The 22,573-nt window shown below is 48.1% G+C and overlaps 1 pseudogene; it reads right to left on the reverse strand.

Moving 5' to 3' along the window:
• Nucleotides 1-15,500: 15,500 nt before the first annotated feature.
• On the reverse strand, nucleotides 15,501-16,864 carry LOC104673298 (annotated as a pseudogene).
• Nucleotides 16,865-22,573: the final 5,709 nt, after the last annotated feature.

The following is a 22,573-nucleotide window of genomic DNA, read 5'->3' on the forward strand; positions in this document are numbered from 1 at the left end:
GTGCCTCCCCCAGGGGGGCTTATATAAGGCATAAGCTGTTTCCCGGGCTAATGTTTGACTTTCTTTTGTGGATTAACATCACTGGCAGGGAGAGTGCTGTGGACCCACCAAGCCCAGCACTTCTCAAAGGGCTGTCTCAGCGAAGGCCAGTGGGGGTGGGGCAGCGTGGCTGAGCCTAGCAGGGCTGCTGGATGGACACCATGGGCCCAAATGGGAAGCCTGAGAGGTGCCTCCGTTTTGTCCATCCACCCAGTGCGAGCAGCCCAGGCAGGCTCACCGAGGGGAGAGTCTGGGAAGGAATCTGGCCTGACTGCTGAGGGTTCAAGGTCCTTCTCAACTGATGTTCAGAGGACTTGGAGCTGAGGACAACCAATGGGAAGCACACTGGTGCCCGTGAGCAGGCAGCATTCTCCTTCGTGCTGCCTCCCCTGCCTGGCACCTCCTGAGTAGGGGAAGGGGATTTGCCTCTCAGGACGTGTTAGGGCATACCCAGACAGAAAATGTCACTTTCATCTATCCCCCAGGATGCAGGGCTGCCATCTCCTGGGCCCCTGGGGCAGCAGCCAGGACCTCCCTGTCTGTGTCTCTGACACAGGTGAACGGTCCCCTTCCATCCCACCCTCAATGGACAGGCCTCTCTCCTGATCAGCCGCTTCCCCCTGGGGACCAAGTGCAGTCCTTACTGTTTTATTTTCACTCTGAATATTAGTTTAATTATATAATAATGTGTGTTTCTTGCATAAAATGTGGGAAATACAGACAAGCCAAAGAAAACAAAACAAAACAAAGCAAAATGTCCAGTCTCACCTGAGAGCCTATCTGTTCTTCTGGTCTTTTCCTCAGCAGAGACTTCGGTCTAAGACCCCGACTTCTAGCCACCAACCTTAGGCTCGTTTAACCCTCAGGGCAGCCCTGTGACTAGTCTAGCATTAATAATTAGGGAACTGAGGCAAAGAGAGATTAAGTGACCTCCTCACCATCCCCCAGCCAGGAAGCACAGGGCAGGGCAGGGTGGCCCTAAGCCCATTCCCTCCCTTAGAACCAACATTTTCTATGAAGCCTATGGGGGCACTGTACTATTAACATATTGCCTCTCCCTTAAAAAGTCACCTAGAAGGCTGTGGGTGTGGTGGCTCACGCCTGTAATCCCAGCACTCTGGGAGGTCAAGGTGGGTGGGTCACAAGGTCAGGAGTTCGAGACCAGCCTGGCCAATATGGAGAAACCCCATCTCTACTAAAAATACAAAAATTAGCCGGGCGTGGTGGCATGCGCCTATAGTTCCCAGCTACTTGGGAAGCTGAGGCAGGAGAATCACTGGAACCGGGGAGGCAAAGGTTGCAGTGAGCCAAGATCGCACCACTGCACTCCAGCCTGGGTGACAAAGGGAGATTATGTCTCAAAAAAAAAAAAAGTCACCTAGGCTGGTCTTCAATATCACTCCTGCTTCCTTTTACCTCTCTGTTCCTACCTCCAGAAACGCCTGGGAGCTGCCCCTTCCCACCTGCTTTGGGGGCTAGGGAGGGTCCCCCTTAGGGCTCCCCTTTACGGTTGGAGAGGGCTTTCCATTCTCCTCCCGGGCCCCCCTCTCCACCAAGGCAGCATCCAGCCCGCAGGGTCCAGACTGAGCTTCCCTCCTACCGCAGGTCAGGGTCAGCTGGTCAAGCTGGGTCCCGCCCTGCCCCTCGGCTTCCCACCTGGGCCCAGCGGTTATTGATGCTCTCAGAGAGGCCTGAGGCAGGGCGAGATCCGGAGTCATCAAAGGAAGATTAAATTATGCTCCAAGGCAGCCAAGGGGTTGTTTTAGGAAGGTTTTCGACTGTGCGGCTTGCAGTGAGCTGGGCTGCTGCCCCGAGCTCCCCCTGTTCTGGGCATTCGCCCTCTTGGAGATTTTCTGGTTCCTAATTGGCTTGGGTTATCCATCTGTTCCTGTCCTAGTGGAATGTTGTTTAAAGGAGCCTGGCGACTCCCCACTGAGGCTGCTGGAGTGAAGCCAGAGTATACACATCTAAACTGCCCTGCCAGGGGCAGCTGCATCCGGGCAGCGCCCCCCAACCCCTAATGGACGTGATTGGATTAGTGATATCAGGAATTGTGTGATGCACTTGTTATATGACCTTGGACAGATCACTTTCTCTGTGCCTCTTGTTTCTCTTCATTAGTTAAGTGGCTCTTTAAAAGAAAGCACCAGAAACCTTTTATTCAAACAATATATTGGGTTCATAATCTCAATGTATAAAGCAGACAATAGAGGTCTTCTGGGTAAGGCGGGGTCTGTGGGTGTCGGGGGATGCTCCGGCTAAAGTGGGAGAGAAGGTGACTAGAAGAGCCCTCTGCCCTCAAACCCCAATCTCTCTCTCCCTTCACAGGTTGATTCTAAAGTTTCCTTTATGGGAGTGAGGCAGTTCAGGGAATGGGGATTCCGCAGGCCTGAATTTGAATCTCGACTCCACCTCTTGTTAGCTGCGTGCACTTGGGCAGGTGATGCCCGCCTAAGCCTCAGTTTCCTCACTCGTAACTGCCAAATGGGGAATAAAACCTACCTATGGGATTGTTGGGGTTTTAAATAAAAGTGTATAAAGCCTGAGCACAGTGCCAAGCACACAGTATTTAATGACAGGGTCAGCCCTGAGGGCACAGGCCTCAGGAAGGCCGGACACTCCCAGAATAGGAGGAAGAGAGATCAGAACAGGAGGAATGCTCTCCAGCCCTTGGGGCACAGGCCGAAAGCGCTTCCAGGTGCGTGGGTTTCTTGAGGGCCTCCCTGGGACCCTGGAGGCGGCCCTGGCCCAGTCAATTCTGGTCGAGCCCATCGTGTTGCCAGGCAGCCTGGGCCTCAGCTGCCACCTCAGGTGGCACAGGGCAGGGACACAGGACGCTCCGAGGGCTGTGCTCCAGTTGCCAGGGCAAGGCTAGGAATGTCCCTCATGGGCAGCTCTGAAGGCACGGCTGGGAGAGTCGCTCCCTTCTGGTGTGCACTGGAACGACGCCTCTTTCCTCAAGAGGGCGTCGCTGCATTTTGGAGCCCTCGCGCCACCTGGCAAAGAACTCAGCACAGGGAACGGATTATGTGGTTCCCGGAGCTCCCTCACACCGGACACCTGCCGAAGAACTCGAGGGCGGGACCCCAGGCTGACGTTCCTTAGCAGCAGGCGGAGGGGACACATGCCACTGTCCCCATGTCCCAGCATGGCTTTCTGTTCATCCGATGTCTTAAGCCAGGGTTGGCCGACTCATCCCAGGGGGCCAGGTGATGTGGCCGAGTGAGGTGGGCCCAGTGCCAGCGAAGGGGAGCGCGGGGCTGCGGGGAGTTGCAGAGCGCATGTCCAGTCTGAAGGGGGCAGCGCCGCTCAGCACCAGGCGGTGTTGTCATGGGGATGTGCAGGCTTCGGTTGCCAGATCTTCAGATATTTTAAAAATAGCTTGAAATCTGGACTTTCGTGTGAAATATTCCAATTGTGTAGGCGACCCCTCCTCCCACCTTCTGGAATCCCTTTGTCTTTTCTGCTTGAACCACCTAAAGGGGCCATCAGCTCCATCAAGTGATTCCTTGCAGAGGAAGGTAGGATCTCCTCTGATGCGTCCTCACAGTTCCTCCTAGCTTGTCTTCAGGAGTTTATTCACTCAGCAAACATTTATCCAGCACTTGCTCTGGGCTAAGCCTTGTGCAGAAATGGATTCTGAAGATGGGAGGAAATGGAGAAGACACAGAGCATTGCTTTGGAGAATGAAGGAAGAATGGAGGGGACAGGTGTCAGGTTCCCTGGGACACCTTCCCACCACTTCCCCACTGGGATCTCCTATCTGGGCTATGCGGTCTTCCCCCTGCTATGCCATCCATGCTTTGGGTGGAGAGCCTCGTTCCCACTCAGCATCTCTTTGCTTATTGTTTCCAAGGCTGGGTCTTTCTCGGCTCCTCAAATCACACCTCCTCCGAGAGACTTTCCTGGACCGTGCTAGCTAGAGCAGCGTTCTCTCTACTGCCGTACACTCTTTATAGCACTCATGACTCTCTGAAATGATACACTTGCTTATTATCTGCCCTCTCCCCACCGAACTATAAGGTCACAAAGGCATGGCCTTCCTGAAGGATGTGTTTGCTACTCTCTGAACCCTGGCAGGAGTTGGGGAATTTATATTCCCCAGATGCTCTTCAGGCACAAAAAGCTAGACTAGAGGTTTTCAGCAATGTCCTAAGGGTCTTTAAAACTCTGGAGTCACCTCCATCATCTGTAGTCCTTTTACCTCCACTGGTGTGTCCATGGCAGGGCCCTGCTTTTTGCTGTCCTTTGGGGCCCTGGAAATCCTAGATCTGTTTTCAGGAAACACTCTTAGCAGAGGTAGTGCTCTGCCCCAGACCACACTTGCTGGGCCTCAGTTTTCTTGCCTGGAAAAATGGGCGGAATGATAACTGTTGCAAGCTCATAGGGGTGTGAGGAGGGGAGGGCACGTTGTCCTGTGAGGTGGTAACCCCAAACTCTGTCATGAAGTATGGTGTCCCCTGGGTCCTGCCTAGGAGCTTGGAGCCCATTTTATACCTAACCCCACCAAGCAGTGCATGTATTCTGCCTGCCTTATTTCCTGCCCATGGCCCTTGCACAGGCCTGCTCTGCAGTTGGTCTCCCTCAGCGTGGCAGAAGAGCTTAATGATAAAGTTGGGCTGAGCCTCCAGGAGCAGAGAGCATGGGAGAGAAGTCACAGATACAAGGAAGATACTCAGAGCCTGCGAAATCCCCTCAGCTGCCTCTTGCCACCCTTGTCCTTGGACTTGGAGTGTCCCTCCTGGGGAGGGGGATTGGCAGATGAAACTTTATCATGATGAAGGCAAGGGCCAGCACAGCTGAGCTCCTACATGTAGAGGACTCGGCAGCAGGGACCAGTTTGATGATAAAGATGACAGCAACCATATACATAGCTGCTTGTCACGGGAGGGAACCTGGGGCTGGGGGTGAGGGCGGGAGTTCACTGTTGGGTGCATTTGTATCTGCTGCACCCACAGGGTTCAGAATCATAGATGGCTGTTTTTCTTGGGCAGGGGGGCACGGGTGGCCCACCCCAGAGCTCTGATTTCATCTTAGCTTCCTCGGTGCTGTTGATGAAATTCAGAGAAGTAAAGTTTATCAGGTTTGCAGAGAACCCAAAGCTGGGATACAAGGTGTCTAAGTAGGAGGACAGAATCAAGATCCAAAGCAATTGGAAGGTTGAATACTGGGCCTGCTTCCTTCTGGCAATGTCATTTCAGACAAGTCTCATGAAGTTTTTGAGCCTTGGTTTTCCCATCGCAAAATGGGGACAATGGCACCGACACTGCAGTGCTGTAAGGGTTAAGAAGACAGCCTATGTACAGCACCCCGCAGAGGCTGTATGCCTGGCACACAGTAGTCCCTCACTCACTGGTGGCTACTGCTGAGATGAATACCAATGTGAACTCCTTAGGCCAGCAGCCTTGTCTTTCGTTCCTGTACTCCTGGTGCCTGGTATGGCGTGGGCACTGAACAAATGTTTGTCAGATGAATGAACAAGATGAATTTGACAGGGATAAATGTCAGTTCCTGGACTCGGATCCAAAGACCCAGCTGCACGAGGATGCAGTGGGGGAGAAATGGCTTAGCAACAGCACATGTGAGAAAAGCCGAGGGATTGAAACTGACAGAAATTCAGTCAACATGAGGTGGCTGCCAAAACCAGCCAGGGCAAACTTGGGTAGCATTATTAGAGGCTGGGTGCTCAGAGGAGGGAGGCCATGGTGGTCGGATCAGCCTCAAGAGCCACAGGGCCTTGTACATTTCGCCTCTAGGGAGGCTGGCCAAACAGATGAGGTGGGGAAGAGCCCTAAAGACCACATATCATGAGATACGGCTGAAGAAACCAGGGCACTGAGCTTGGAGAAGAGAATCACAAGGCACGTGGCGGCATTCGGATCTTGCCTCTTCCACTTGCTCTGGACAATCAACAGCTCCAAGTCCCAGTTTCCTCATCCGTAAAATGTGCAAGCCACAGGTTGGAGGTCATGCCGCTGCTGGAGAAGGGCAGGAATGGGAACCCAAGCCTTACTGGACCCAGCCCCGCTCCGCCTCCCTCCTGAGCTCTTCAGCATGGAGGTTGTTCATGCTGAGGACAGCTGGCAGGGAAACTGTGGGTGGCCAGAGGCGTCTGTTTCCATTTTAGGGGTTGGACCAGGATCACAGGGGCAGCTCCTTCCAGCCCTAACACTCCCTTCTCCTTTTCTCCACTTGTGGCCGATTCTATAGTCTGGGTGCTTTCCTGGCGGCCAGCTTCCCTCTATTTGCATGGTTTCTGCGTGTAAGATTTTGTGTGCAAAAGGCTGGATCTGTTCCTCTTCTTCCCAGAAACCGCCCGGTGCCTGCAGTGTGCCCGCCTGGTGGGCCCTCTGCTCCCTCTGGTGGCTACAGGGGGTACTGCACTGGGCTCAACAGCGCCAACCAGAATAGCGTTGGAATCAGACATCTTGGTAAAAGTCCCGGCTCTCCATCAAGAGATGAATGGATAAACAGTGTGGTATAACATACAATGGAATATTATTCAGTCTTAAATGGAAGAAAACGATGACAGCTGAATGAGTCCCAAAAACATTAAGAGAAAATAAGTTGGCACAGAAGGACAAATATTTTATGATTCCATTTATAGGAGGTACACAGAACAGGTAAATTCAGAGATAGAAAGTAGAACAGAGGTTACCAGGGGCTCACAAAGGGGTAACAGGTGAGTTATCGTTTAATGGGTTCTGAGTTTCTATTTGAGATGTTGAAAAAGTTCTGGAAATGGATAATAGTCATGGTCACACAACATCGTGAATATACTTAATGCCACTTATTGTACCCTTAAAAATGGTTAAAATGGTAAAGTTTGTGTTATATATATTTCATTACAATAAAAAGTAGTAAAATGTACGTAACACAAAATTTACCGTTTTAACCATCTTGCCACATAAGGGCTGCATGAGGTTTATCAAGTCACTTAACTTCTCTGGGCCTCTCTTTCCTCATCTGTAAAGTGGGGAGAGCAATAATGCTTACCCCACTGCCACCACCCTGGTCCAAGCCACCTTACTTTCTTACCTGGAGGATTGAAAACTGCCTCCTTGATGGTCTCCTGGCTTCACTTTGGCCCTCCCCAACAAGTCTTTTTCTACTAAGCAGCCATAACATCTAGAAACCTAGGTCAAATCAGTCATGCTCCTGCTTAAAATTCTCCGCACACTCCTCTTCTTGACCACCAGGATCTGGTCTGTGATCACCTCTCCTCCCTCAGTGCTTTCTGCCACCTCTCCCTCACCAAAATATTACTCCATGCTCCTTTTGCCTCCAGGCTTTTGGCCTCATTGGTTACCCTGACTGGAATGCTGTTTTCCTGATTGTCTTATATTGTCAGGTCGTCCTTGTCATCAAGGTCTCATCTCAAATGTCATCTTCTTTTTCTGGGGATTTTCATTTCTTACCAGCCACTCCAATGTTGCCTTACCTTCTAGCCTGACTCTTATCACCTCTGTCTTGTTTGATTTTCTTCATAGCACCTGTCATGATCTGAAATTGTCTTACCTCTGTGAAACTGGGTCATTTTATGGGCTGGATTTTGTAGAGTGTAAAGTAGGATATAGTTTTTATTTTTCTTCTGCCTCCATCCTTGCACTTGTTCTGTTGCTTCTCTCTCCCCACATTGTCTTAGTCCATTTTCTGTTGCCTATAACAGAATACCACAGACTGGGTAATTTAAAAAAATAAAAAAAGAGATTCATTTGGCTCATGGTTCTGGAGGGTGGGAAGTCCAAGAGCATGGTACCACATCGAGTGATGGCCTTAGTGCTGCATCATAACATGGTGGCAGGCATCACATGGTGAAAGAGGGTGAGAGTGAGACACAGAGAGAACTGGGGGTTGAACTTATCCTTTTACCAGGAGCCCGCTTCCAGGATAACTAACCCACTCCTCTGATAACAGCATTAACCCACTAATGAGGGCAAAACCCTCATGACCTAATCATATCTTAAAGTTCCCACCTGTTTCAGAAGGAATTTCACTCTTGTCTCCCAGGCTGGAGTGCAGTGGCATGATCTTGGCTCACTGCAACCTCCACCTCCCGGGTTCAAGCGATTCTCCTGCCTCAGCCTCTCAAGTAGCTGGGATTACAGGTGCATGCCACCAGACTCAGCTCATTGTTGTATTTTTAGTAGACATGGGGTTTCACCATGTTGGTGAGGCTGGTCTTGAACTCCTGACCTCAGGTGATCCACCTGCCTTGGCCTCCCAAAGTGTTGGGATTACAGGTATGAGCCACTGTGCCGGGCCCCCAGCTATTAATACCATCACAATAGCAATTACATTTCAACATGAGTTTTGAAGGGGACATTCAAACCACAGCACCCCTCCTTGAAAATGTTTCAGCTAAGTATAGTTTACCCATTTTTTTCAGGTATTAGATCAATTTCAATTTTAGACATTAAAAGTCTGATTCTTTTAGAAGTTGTACATTGAAGGATTTAAGAATGAAGAGTCATGATGTCTGAAGCTTGCTTTCAAGTGGTTTAGCAAGACCATGTATACACACATACACACAATGTTAATAATTTTTGAATCTTGGTGGTGAATATATAGGTATTTATTATACTATTCTTTCAACTTTTCTGTATGCTTGAAAATTCTTATAAAATGTTAGGCAAAAAGGAAACTGCTTTTGTCAAGTTAAGAAAATAAACCCAGTCCTATCTAAATAAAAATCTTTATCTCCCATCTAATAAAAAGCTTCTCCTATTCAAGCTGACCCAGGCCTGGCTTTCCGCAGTGGGGAAGGTTGCGGGGATGGGCAGTGGGTGTATGGCCAATGTCCTTACTCTCTTGGATTTACCTCCTCTCCCCTTAACTCCCCTTAACTCATTCCAACATTAACTCAACTCAATGCTAGCAGCTGCTTCAGCGGCTTCAGGGTCTGGGAAGGGAGGAGGGAGGGAAGGAAAAGGAGAGGGCTCCTCAACTGTGCTCTTGTCATCCATGTGGGGTGTACTGCTGGGTGTCCCCCTCTGGGAACTCTGCCCACACTATTGTTTTATTATTATTTTTATATTATTTGCTTATTTATTTGAGATGGAGTCTCACTCTCTCACCCAGGCTGGAGTCCAGTGGTGCAGTTTTGGCTCACTGCAACCTCTGCCTCCTGGGTTCAAGCAATTCTCCTGCCTAGGCCTTCCTAGAAGCTGGGATTACAGGTGTGCACCACCACATGTGGCTAATTTTTGTATTTTAGTAGAGATGGGGTTTTACCATGTTGGCCACGCTGGTCTTGAGTTCCTGACCTCAGGTGATCTGCCCACCTCGGCCTCCCAAAGTGCTGAGATTACAGGCGTGAGCCACCGCACCCGGCCCCCACACCATTCTGGATGTGAGTGATGCCCAGCCGATCTCTCACACTCTGCCTAGTACTACCAACAAAGTCTCTTTCTGCTGGGGTCATCTTCTGCCCACAGGTAGCCTTCTTGGGTGAGGTCCCATTGAGGAGACAGTGTATTAGTTCTCATGCTGATAATACAGATACCCAAGACTGGGTAATTTATAAAGGAAAGGTGGTTTAGTGGACTTGCAGTTCCGCATGGCTGGGGAGGCCTCACAATCATGGTGGAAGATGAAGGAGAAACAAAATCACGTCTTACATGGTGGCAGGCAGAAGAGAGTGTGTGCAGGGGAACTCCCCTTTATAAAACCATCAGGCCTTGTGAGACTTAATCACTATCAGGGAAATGCCCACCCCCATGATTCAATTATCCCCTACTGGGTCTCTCCCATGACACGTGGGAGTTATGGGAGCTACAATTCAAGATTTGGGTGGGGACACAGCAAAACCATATCATTCCACCCCTGGCCCCTCCCAAATTTCATGTCCTCACATTTCAAAACCAATCATCCCTTCCCAACAGTCCCCCAAAGTCTTAACTCATTCCAACATTAACTCAAAGTCCATAGTCCAAAGTGTCATCTGAGACAAGGCAAGTCCCTTCTGCCTATGAGCCTGTAAAATCAAAAGCAAGTTAGTTACTTCCTAGATACAGTGGGGGTACAGGAATTGGGTGTACACACCCATTCCAAATGGGAGGAACTGACCAAAACAAAGGGGCTACAGCCTCCATGCAAGTCCAAAATCCAGCGGGGAAGTCAAATCTTAAAGCTCCAAAATGATGTCCTTTGACTCCATGTCTCACATTCAGGCCACACTGATATGAGAGGTGGGTTCCCATGGCCTTGGGTAGCTCTGCTCTTGTGGCTGGGGAAAAATCAGGAGCGATCATGTAACATTCCTGAACACCAAGGTATAGTACAGTGGACTTTCCTGAGCCCTGCTTGGTCCCTGATGAAGGGATTAGGGTTAGGATTAGGGTTAGGGTTAGGGTTAGGATTAGGATTAGGGTTAGGATTACAACGGGCTGGGGTGGGGGTGGAGGTCGGCAGGGCTGCACTTCTTTTGGAGGTTTTCTCAGGCAGAATCAGTTCTGTTTTTCTCCTAGCTTCTGGTGGCTCTGGGTCTTCCTTGACCTCTGGATGCACTCTCTGCACTCTCCAATCTCTGCCTCTGTGGTCACACTGTCTACTCTGCTGTGGGTGGAATCTCCCCCTGCCTCACGATCATAGGACATTTTTCACTGGACTTAGAGCCCTCTCAGGTAACCAGGATGAGCTCCTCCCTTCAAAACCCTTAAGGTTTTTTTTTTTTTTTTTTTTTTTTTTTTGAGGCGGAGTCTGCGGCCCAGGCTGGAGTGCAGTGGCCGGATCTCAGCTCACTGCAAGCTCCGCCTCCCGGGTTCACACCATTCTCCTGCCTCAGCCTCCCGAGTAGCTGGGACTACAGGCGCGCGCCACGTCGCCCGGCTAGTTTTTTTCTATTTTTAGTAGAGACGGGGTTTCACCATGTTAGCCAGGATGGTCTCGATCTCCTGACCTCGTGATCCGCCCGTCTCGGCCTCCCAAAGTGCTGGGATTACAGGCTTGAGCCACCGCGCCCGGCCCCTTAAGGTTTTTTTTAAAAAAAAAGTTAATTAATTTAAAAAATTTTTATTTCCATAGGTTTTTGGGGAACAGGTGGTATTTCATTACATGAATAAGTTCTTTAGTGGTAATTTGGGAGATTTTGGTCCACTCATTTCCAGAGCAGTGTATACTGAATTCTATTTATGGTCTTTTATCCCTCACCTCCTTCCCAGCTTTTCCCCCTGAGTCCCCGAAGTCCACTGTGTCATTCTTACACCTTTGCATTCTCATAGTTTAGCTCCCACTTATGAGTGAGAACATATGATTTTGGTTTTCCATTCTGAGTTACTTCACTTAGAATAATAGTCTCCAGTTCCATCCTGGTTGCTGTGAATGCCATTAATTCATTCCTTTTCATGGCTGAATAGTATTCTATTGTATATGTATACCACAGTTTCTTTATCCATTCGTTGATTGATGTGCCTTTCGGCTGGTTCCACATTTTTGCAATTGCGAATTGTGCTGCTATAAACATGGGTGTGTAGGTATCTTTTTTGTGTAATGACTCCTTTTCCTCTGGATACCCAGTAGTGGGATTGCTGGATCAATGGTAGTTCTACTTTTAGTTCTTTAAGGAATCTCCACACTGTTTTCCATAGCAGCTGTACTAGTTTACATTCCCACCAGCAGTGTAGAAGTGTTCCCTGTTCACTGCATCCACACCAACATCTATTCTTTTTTGATTATGACCATTCTTGCAGGAGTAAGGTGGTATTGCTTTGTGGTTTTGATTTGCAGTTCTCTGATCATTAGTGATGTTGAGGATTGTTTCCTATATTTCAAAACCTTTAACTTAATCACATCTTTTATCATTTACAGTTGTATTCCCAGGTGTTGGAGTTTAGGATGAAGACATATCTTTTTGGGAACTGCCTTTCAGTCCACTACAAGTGGATTTGGAAAGCTAGATTGACCTCCATCAATTTTGTAAAGGTGGAAGGAGAGAAAGAATGTGGATGAGGATTGTTTTCTCATTTGACCCAGCAATCACATTACTGGGCAAATACCCAGAGGAACAGAAATTATTCTACCATAAAGACACATGCACATGTGTGTTCATTGCAGCACTGTTCACAATAGCAAAGACATGGAATCAACGTAAATGCTCGTTAGTGACGGACTGGGTAAAGAAAACGTGGTACATATACACCATGGAATATTGTGCAGCCATAAAAGAAGAATGAGAGCCTGTCCTCTGTAGGAACATGGATGGAGCTGCAGGCCATTATCTTTAGCAAAGTAACACAGGAACAGAAAACCGAATATGCATGTTCTCATTTATAAGTGGGAGCTAAATGATGAGAACACATGGACACATAAAGGCGAACAGCACACACTGGGGTCTGTTGGAGGGTGGAGGATGGTAGGAGTGAGAGGAGCAGAAAACAATAGCTATTGGGCACTAGGGTTAGTACCTGGGTGATGAAATAATCTGTACAACACACTCTCCAGACACAATTTTACTATATAACAAACCTGCATTTGTACCCCTGAACCTAAAATAAAAGTTAAAAAAGAGAAAAAAAGGAGTGTGGATATGGGAGGAAGCAGGCACCGGGAGAGCTGGGGGTGGAGGTTTGTCCTGAAGCACACAGACCCGAGGTGTGTGTTTCATCCCTTGTGCTGAAATTGACCCTGATCTCAGTCTGTTCTTTTAATTTCCATGCCATTAGAGGAACATCCAAGCTCCAGTCTTCAGGATACCCATTTCAGACCCTGCTGCAAAAACTCAGATTCCCACAGGACATCTCTCTATTCATTATTACTGTGTGGCAAATGACTCCTTCCACCAACCCTGGCTTAGTGATTTAAAACAGCACCTTTGTACTAGCTCACAGTTTCTGTGTGTCAGGATTCTGAACCTGGCTTAGCTGGAGGTCTCTGGCCCAGGGTTGTTCATGAGGTGGCCGTCAAGCTGGTGGCTAGACCCAGGGTTTTATCTAAAGGCTCTTTTGGGGCAGATGATCCAACTCCATGTGGTCATTGTCAGGTTTCAGTCCCCTACCGTGTGAGCCTCTCTGCATGGCTACCTCACAGCATGGCAGCTGACTTCCTCTGGAGTGAGCTGTGAGAAAGAGCGACTCTGACTCTCAAGATGGAAGCCACAGTCCTTTTACAATGGAATCTTGGGAGTGACAGCTTGTCACTTTTGCTGTTTTCTATTTGTTAGAAGCAAGGCAGTAAATGCAATCCACACTTAAGAGGGAGGGATTACATAAGGGTTCCAATACCAGGAGGTGGGAATCATTGGGGTACCTTAGAAGCTGCCTACCACAGCCCCCAAAGTCTAATATACATAAGACATAAAATGAATTGAATTACCTTTAAGGTTAATCGTAGCTTTATTTCCCAATGTATGATAATAAACCCAAACATTGGGGGGCTTTGGGGGAGACGGGTGTTACGGTTTCACTGTGTCCTCATCCAAATCTCATCTTGAATTGTTACTCTCATAATTTCCATGTGTTGTGGGAGGGACCTGGTAAGAAATAATTGAATCATGGGGGCAGTTCCTCCCATACCGTTCTCCTGGTAGACAGTAAGTATCGTGAGATCTGACAGTTTGATAAGGGGAGACCCGTTTTTCTTGGCTCTCATTCTGTCTCTTGTCACCGCCATGTAAGAAGTGCCTCTTGCATTCTGCCATGATTGTGAGGGCTCCCTAGCCCCATGGAACTGTAAGTCCATTAAACCTCTTTCTTTTGTAGATTGACCAGTCTTGGGTATGTCTTTATCAGTCGTGTGAAAACAATTAATACAATGGGGATGGTTAATGGGCACAAAAAAATTAGAAAGAATGAATAAGACCTACTATTTTCAGCACAATAGAGTGACTATAGCCAATAATAACTTGATTGTATGTTTAAAAATAACTAAAACAATGTAATTGGATAGTTCATAACACAAAGGATAAATGCTTGAAGGGGTGGAGACCCCATTCTCCATGATGTGATTATTTCACTTTCTATGTCTGTATGAAAACATCTCATGTATCCCATAAATATATACACCTACTGTATACCCACAAAAATTAAAAATAAAAAAATAGCTCAGGTGTGGTGGCTCATGCCTGTAATTCCAGCACTTTGGGAGGCCAAGGCAGGTGGATCGCTTTAGCTCAGGAGTTTGAGATGAGCCTGGGCATCATAGTGAAACCCCGTCTCTATCACAAGAAATACAAAAAATTGGCCAGGCATGGTGGTGCACGTTTGTGGTTCCAGCTACTTGGGAGGCTGAGGTAGGAGGATTGCTTGAACCTGGGAGGCAGAGGTGGCAGTGAACTATGATCACACCTCTGCCCTCCAGCCTGGGCAACAGAATGAGACCCTGTCTCAAAAACAAAACAAAACAACAACAGAAAAATCACACACACACACACACACACACACACACAAAACCAACCAACCAACCAAACAAAAACCAAAACACAAAACCCCAAAAACTAAAAACACAAAAAACCAAAAGGACCCATATAAATTAGTTAAAAAACCCCTAAACACCTTAAAACTAATGTGTATGTTCCCAAATCATCAATGAAACTGACATAGATGTCTCAGTAGGATTTTGAGTTAGACGGCTTGATCCCATTCTCCCTTTGTTTTCCTAGAAGAAGGGCCTAGAGAAGTTAATAACATTTCTGGAGTAAACACAAGAGTATGCTAGCATTGAACCCTAGGTCTCCCCAGTTTCACATCCTAGATGTGCCCGGGTTCCTGACAGGAGAGCAGATTTTACGAGTGACCTGCCACTGTGCGTCATTGCTCAGCTTCTCCACTCAGTTGACTTTACATTAGTTTCTTAGGGCTGCTGTAACATGGTCCACCAAACTGTGTGATTGAAAAAAAACCCAGAAATTTATTGTCTCACAGTTCTGGAGGCTGGAAGTTCAAAATTAAGGTGTTAGCAGGGTGAGTTTTTTTTCTTGTTAAACAAAGAATGCTTTATTAATACAAATACACATAAACCCTAAAGCATCAAGAAATTTAAATATTTACATCCTAGCATGGCCAGGCACGGTGGCTCAGACCTGTGGTCCCAGCACTTTGGGAGGCCGAGGTGGGCAGATCACCTGAGGTCAGGAGTTTGAGACCAGCCTCTACATGGAGAAACCCTGTCTCTACTCAAAATACGAAATTAGCTGGGCGTGGTGGTGCATGCCTGTAATCCCAGTTACTTGGGAGGCTGAGGCAGGAGAGTTGCTTGAACCTGGGAGGTGGAGGTTGTGGTGAGCTGAGATTGTGCCATTGCACTCCAGCCTGGGCAACAAGAGCAAAACTCCGTCTCAAAAAAAAAAAAAAAAAAATATATATATATATATACATATATATGTATATATATATATGTATATATGTATATATATGTATATATGTATATATGTATATGTATATATATGTATATATGTATATATGTATATATGTATATATATATGTATATATGTATATATATTTATGTCATAGCAAACAGGTGGCAATTCAACATCCAGTGTCAACAGAAGGGTTGAAAGAGACTACAACAGATTGGGTTCCCATGATGGAGAGGGCATCTTCACAGGTGGAGGCAGGCCCAGCTGAAAAAGCTTTTCAAGCTCTCTGTCCTTATCAAGGATCATAAGAGGTACTCCACTCAAGGGGAGGCCTGTAATCTGGTGCTCGTCAGGTTGGTTAAAACTCTCAAAATCTAGAAGATTGAAGTGAAATAATTTTTCTATTTCTGGATAACATTATCTGAGGCAGGAACAGAGCTTTTTGCTTTAACAGTCTTCCTGGTCATCTTTTTGGCAGAGAAATTTGGGTGTTTTAGTTTGAGGAGTCTGTTGGTCTTTACTCGCGTTTCTGTAGCCCTGTTGACAGTTCCAAAAGCCTTTCTGGTAGCTTTAGGTAAGGCTGGTAAAGCACCGGACATTTTGCCAACACATGGTGTTGAAACTTGAGATCTCCCCTTTAAGGCTTTGATTGAAGGTCCAGATCCCAGCTTCAGCCTATCTTTAGGAGCTGCATGGATACCTGGTTCTCCATTCTCCTTATCAATCTAGATCAGAGCAGGGTGGGTTCCTTCTAAGGGTTCCGGGGGAACATCTGTTCCATGCCTCTCTCTTTGCTTCTGGTAGCCTCAGGCATTCCTTGGCTTGTGGATGCATCTCTGCAGTGTTCCATCTCCACATGGTGTTCTCCTTGTGTGTCTGTGTCTTCTTGCCTGGACACCAGTCATATTGGGTTAGGGGCCCACTCTGCTCCAGTAGGACCTTATCCTGACGAATCACATCGGTAACAGCCCTATTTCTAAACATGGTCACGTTCTGAGGACTTCACTGTATCTTTTTTGGGGCCGCAGTTCAACCCATGACATACCCCTGAAAGATGAAAAGAGTAGAATTTGGGACATTACATTTCTAAGTAGTTAGAAAAACTACTTTTGTTTATCTAATAAAGGAGGTATTTGAAGTTGCCCCTTCAGCTTTAATGTTTTTAAAAACTGTTGACTCTAGGGTTTGCCTGATGGGTTAAAGGCTATCCCAGTTTTAGCCGCAGGTCAGTCATTTCACCTGCACCCTTCTTTGCCCTCAGGTGTGGATTAAGGACCTGGAGGCTGGAGGGGTTTTTCCTTTAGCAAGTGTTCCTATGACAAAATACTGAGCTGTTGACTGAGGTTGGGAAGAGGGGATATCCTTAGGACTCCTGTAGAGGGCTTATTCCAAGCTGTCTCTAAAGCCTCTTGGGCAGTGGGCTTTTGGGATGAGGACTGACACACCTTGCATGCCTGGAGGATGCTGGGCCACTGGGAGCTGGCTCTTCCTACTCTGCTCCAGGCTAGGGACCGAAGAAGCCCAATGAGTCATTTGCACAGCTGCAGTGAGTCCAAGAAGAGGGCTTCTTACCTGGTTTTGCCCATTCCTGAATCAAGAATCATTTCAGCGTTAGGTGGGATCCATCCAGACCAGTCACCTAGACATTTCCTTAAATTGGGATTTTTTTTTTTTTTTGAGATGGAGTCTCACTCTGTCCCCCAGGCTGGAGTGCAGTGGTGCCATCTCCACTCACTGCAAGCTCCACCTCCCGGGTTCACACCATTCTCCTGCCTCAGTCTCCCGAGTAGCTGGGACTACAGGCGCCCACCACCACACCCAGCTAATTTTTTGTATTTTTAGTAGAGACAGTGTTTCACCGTGTTAGCCAGGATGGTCTTGATCTCCTGACCTCATGATCTGCCCGTCTCGGCCTCCCAAAGTGCTGGGATTACAGGCGTGAGCCACCGTGCCTGGCCAATTGGAATTTTTTTAAGCAAAAAAAGGATATATTGAGAATGATGGAACTCCTGGTCTAAAATGAGAACTATATATAACTCCTGGATTTTTGCCTTTCCCTCAACTCCCCTGCAATGGACTGAATGTTTGCGTCCCCCACAAATTCTTATGTTGAAATCCTAACCCTCAATAGAACAGTATTAGAAGGTGGGACTTTTGGAAGGTAATTAGATGATAAGAGTAGACCCCTCATGAATAGGATTCGTGCCCTTGAATAAGAGCCACAGAGAGCTCTCCAGCCTTCTGTCTGTCATGTGAGGAGACAATGAGAAGACAGTAGTCTTCAACCCGGAAAAAGGCTCGTACCAGAGCCTGACCAAGCTGGCACCTATCTCAGATTTCCAGCTTCCGGAACTGTGAGAAATCCATTTCTGATTTTTATAGGCCACCAGTATATTGTATTTTTATGGTAGCAGCATGAACAGACTAAGGCCTGTTGGCTTTACTTTCACAATGGAAACCAGTCTTTTCACTCCTCATTCTCTGCTGCTTCCTTTCTAATTCAAGCTACCATCACCGCTCCTCCGGACCCCTACACCCATCTTCCAGCTAGTCTCCCTCCTCCATTCCTGTCTTGTACAATTCATCCTCCACCTAGAAGCCAGAGTGGTGTTTTAGAAACCTGAATCCAAGCATGTTCTCTCTCTGTTAAAACTCTCCAATGCATTTAAAAATATCCACAATCTGGCCCCCGTTTACCTTTATCTGACACCACTCGTGTTGATTTCTTTCTTTTTTTTTTTTTTTTCTGACAGAGTCTCACTCTGTCACTCACGCTGGAATGCAGTGGCACGATCTTGGCTCACTGCAGCCTCTGCCCCCTGGGTTCAAGTGATCCTCCTGCCTCAGCCTCTTGCCGTAGCTGGGATTACAGGTGCATGCCACCACACCTGACTAAGTTTTGTATTTTTAATAGAGACAGGGTTTTGCCATGTTGGCCAGTCTGGTCTTGAATTCCTGGCCTCAAGTGATCCACCCGCCTCTGACTGCCAAAGTGCTGGGATTACAGGTGTGAGCCACCGCGCCCAACCTCGTGTTGGTTCATTTCTTGTTACTGTCTTTTCCTTCGCCCACCCTTACCCTCCTCTCCCCTTAGAATGTACACCTTTGAAAAAAGGGGCCTTGTTTGTCTTGATCATAGAGACAGGGCTGTGCCTGGCACTAGGTGGATGCTCAGTCAATATGTTTATAACGCAAATGGCAGAGACAGAAATTTAGGCAAGCCACCGTGGGTTTTCTGTATTCAGTTCTGATACCAACTTTCAGTTCTTTTCACCAAAGAATTGGCAAGAGTCCCGAGCTGGAGGGAATCATTGTGACTTCTCTTCTAGGCTCTGCAGATAGCCTTCTGTGTGTCCCAATATTGTTCTTTTCGCACACCGATCCATGGCTTGGTGGCCCTTTTCACATACAGCTTTCATTCTCGCCAACGTAGTTATGCAATGATTGTGTCAAGTACCGGAACATTCCACTAGAGGGCAGTAGAATATAGTGTTCAGAGTTTGGGATCTGAAGCCATTGACTGCCTTGCCATCTATTCTCTTCCAGGAATCATTCTGGAGAGAGGGCAGCAATCATTTTGAACCGTGATGATATGAGGGCAACCACCTAGGGATGGCAGAAGAGCAAGCTGGATCAAATGGCCATATAACACAAAAATCGCTATGGTTAAGAACTTAGTACCCCCTGCCCCTCCTTCCTGCCCCCTAAGGGCAGGCTGCCTGGGTTAAAAAGGGGAGGGAGAGGGAGATGATGTACATTACTCCTGCTCACATCCCACTGTCCAGAAAATACTGCTTGCTGAAGGGTTATATGGCTACACTTCCCTATAAGAAAGGCTGTGAAATGTAGCCTTTTTTCTTGGTGGCCAAAAATCTATCATGGAAGAATGGGAAAATGGATATTGGAAGTTAACTGGCAGTTTCTGCCACAAACTTTTTTTTTTTTTTTTTTTTTTTTTTTTGATACGGAGTCTCGCTCTGCCCCCAGGCTGGAGTGCAGTGGCGCGATCTCGGCTCACTGCAAGCTCCGCCTCCCGGGCTCACGCCATTTTCCTGCCTCAGCCTCCCGAGTAGCTAGGACTACAGGCGCCCGCCGCTACGCCCGGCTAAGTTTTTTGTATTTTTAGTAGAGATGGGGTTTCACTGTGTTAGCCAGGATGGTCTCGATCTCCTGACCTCGTGATCCGCCCACCTCAGCCTCCCAAAGTGCTGGGATTACAGGCGTGATCTGCCACAAATTCTTAAAGTAGCTGGGGTTAAATAATCTGAGTTAAGGCTGGGCCCAGTGGCTCATGCCTGTAATCCCAGCACTTTGGGAGGCTGAGGCAGGGGGATCACAAGGTCAGGAGTTTGAGACCAGCCTGGCCAATATGGTGAAACCGTGTCTCTACTAAAAATACAAAACTGTGGCAGGTGCATGTAATCCCAGCTACTCGGGAGGCTGAGTCAGGAGAATCACTTGAAACTGGAAGGTGGAGGTTGCAGTGAGCCGACATCGTGCCACTGCACTCCAGCCTGGGCAACAAGAACAAAACTCCGTCTAAAAAAAAAAAATCTGAGCTAAATAATCTGGGCTTTTGTTAGGGCAAGGGATTTCCAAGGTGATTCAGACCCAAGCCACTGGTCATCAGGCTTTGCTTCCTTCTTTGTAGTTAAACTTAACTTGTTATGTCAACTAGATTTTTGGATTTTATAGCCTGGAACCTCCCCCAGGGATGCACTTTTAGAATCCCCTATAGCTGGTGTCCTATCATTATGATTATGCAAAACTGGTCTGTTAGTATTATTAAAAACTTTTGTTTGCCTTATTAGCATCTTATTATATTTAGTAGCGCCATCTGGAAGTTCCATCTACTAGTGAGAGGTGACAACACGCTAGCAGCCCTCGCTGGCTCTGGGCACCTCCCCGGCCTCGGCTCTAGCCGCGCTTGAGAAGCCCTTCAGCCCGCTGCACTGTGGGAGCCCCTCTGTGGCTGGTGGAGGCCGGAGCCGGCTCCCTCTGCTTGCCGGGAGGTGTGGAGGGAGAGGCGCAGGCGGGAACCGGGGCTGCCAGCGGCCTGGCCAGCGCGAGTTCCGGGTGGGCGCGGGCTCGGCGGGTCCCGCACTGGGAGCGCCTGCAGGCGCTGCCAGCCCGGGCAGTGAGGGGCTTAGCAACCGGGCCACCAGCTGTGGAGGGTGCCCAGGGTCCCCTAGCCGTGCCGCCGGCCCATGCCGCTCGAATTCTTGTTGGGCCTCAGCCGCCTCCTGGTGGGGCAGGGCTTGGGACCTGCAGCCCACCATGCCCAAGACCCCCACCCGTGGGCGGGCTCCCTCCGAGTCTCCCCGACAGGCACCGCGGCATGCTCTGCAGCACCCAGTCCCATCAACCTCCCAAGGGCTGAGGAGTGCTGGAGCACGCAGGACTGGTGGGCAGCTCTGCCCACGCCACTGCCTGGGATCCACTAGGTGAAGCCAGCTAGGCTCCTGAGTCCCCTGAAGACTTGGAGAACTTTTATGTCTAGCTAAAGGATTGTAAATGCACCAGTCAGCACTTTGTGTCTAACTCAAGGTCTGTAAAGGCACCAATCAGTGCTCTGTGTCTAGTTAATCTAGTGGGGACTTGGAGAACTTTTCTGTCTAGCACTCTGCCTCTAGTTAAAGGATTGTAAACACACCAATCAGTACTCTTGGTCTAGCTCAAGGTTTGTATATACACCAGTCAGCACTCTGTGTCTAGCTAAAGGTTTGTAAACGCACCAATCAGCACTCTGTGTCTAGCTAAAGGTTTGTAAATGCACCAATCAGCACTCTGTGTCTAGCTAAAGGTTTGTAAACACACCAATCAGCACCCTGTCAAAATGGACCAATCTGTTCTCTGTAAAATGGGCCAATCAACTCTCTGTAAAATGGACCAATCAGCAGGATGTGGGTGGGGTCAGATAAGGGAATAAAAGGAGGCTGCCCTAGCCAGCAGTAGCAACCCTCTGGGGTTTCCTCACATGCTGTGGAAGCTTTGTTCTTTTGCTCTTTGCAATAACTCTTGCTGCTGCTCACTCTTTGGTTCCACACCACCTTTCACTTGCTATTATGTCCTATTTTTCCTTAGAATTTGGGGGCCAAATACCAGGCACCTGTTGGCTAATTAAAAGTGACTAGTGTGGGTGCCAGACTAAAGACATGGATGTCAGGCTTTCTGGCAAAGGACTCTCTAATAACCCCCAACTCTTCGGAGTTGGGAGCGTTGGTTTGCCTGGACCCAGCTTCTGCTTTTCCTGTACTTCTGGGCTGAGCCGAGGGTCGACAGAGGGGAAAACCATTGAGCTCCGGGGTCCTGACAACAAGTTGGTTGGCCCTGTGGCCTTGAGCGGAACTCTCAAAGTCATGTTGCCCAAGCGAGACTCGCCCATCTATTCTATCTACCCTGACCCTTACCTCCTGGGTCCTAACGCCTGTCAGACAAACTTCCTCTTGCCTCTCTTCTCCAAGATTGGTCCTGCTTCTAAAAATCACTCCCTGTTTCTGGTACTTTTCTAATTTCTCCTATAAGACTGATTTCTAGTATAAACTTCAGGACTCTGTTACCTTCTTTAGGTACCCAGAGTCACCAATCAGAAAGACATAATTTTTGCCCAAAACCCCATCGTAGGGGGGACTATCCAGAATTTTAGGATCCCTCCTCAGACAAGCAGGCCTAACAAAAGCTATTCCTGAAGCTAGGATATCGGGAGCCTCAGAAATCGTATCCTTCCTATTCATGTAAGTGAGGACAACAGGTGTCACTCTTCCAACCCTGGAGATCTCTTCCCTCCCTCAGGGTATGGCCCTCCACTTCGCTTTTGGGGCATAACATCTTTATAGGACATGGGCAAAGTCCCAGTACTAACAGGAGAATGCTTAGGACTCTAACAGGTTTTTGAGAATGTGTTGATAAGGGCCACTAAATCCAATTTTTCTCGGTCCTCTTTGTGGTCTAGGAGGACAGCCAAGGGTGGAGGTTTTCGAGAATGCATCGGTAAGGGCCACTAAATCCGACCTTCTTCGGTCCTCTTTGTGGTCTGGGAGGAAAACTAGTGTTTCTGATGCTGTGTCGGTGAGTGCAACTATTCCGATCAGCAGGGTCCAGGAACCGTTGTGGGTTCTTGGACAGGGGTTGTTTCTGCTGCTGCGTTGGTGAGTGCAACTATTCTGATCAGCAGGGTCCAGGGACTGTTGCAGGTTCTTGGGCAGGGGGAGAAACAAAACAAACTGAAACCATGGGCAGGTT

The sequence above is a fragment of the Rhinopithecus roxellana genome, chromosome 15, assembly GCF_007565055.1.
Source record: "Rhinopithecus roxellana isolate Shanxi Qingling chromosome 15, ASM756505v1, whole genome shotgun sequence".
NCBI lineage: Eukaryota > Metazoa > Chordata > Mammalia > Primates > Cercopithecidae > Rhinopithecus > Rhinopithecus roxellana.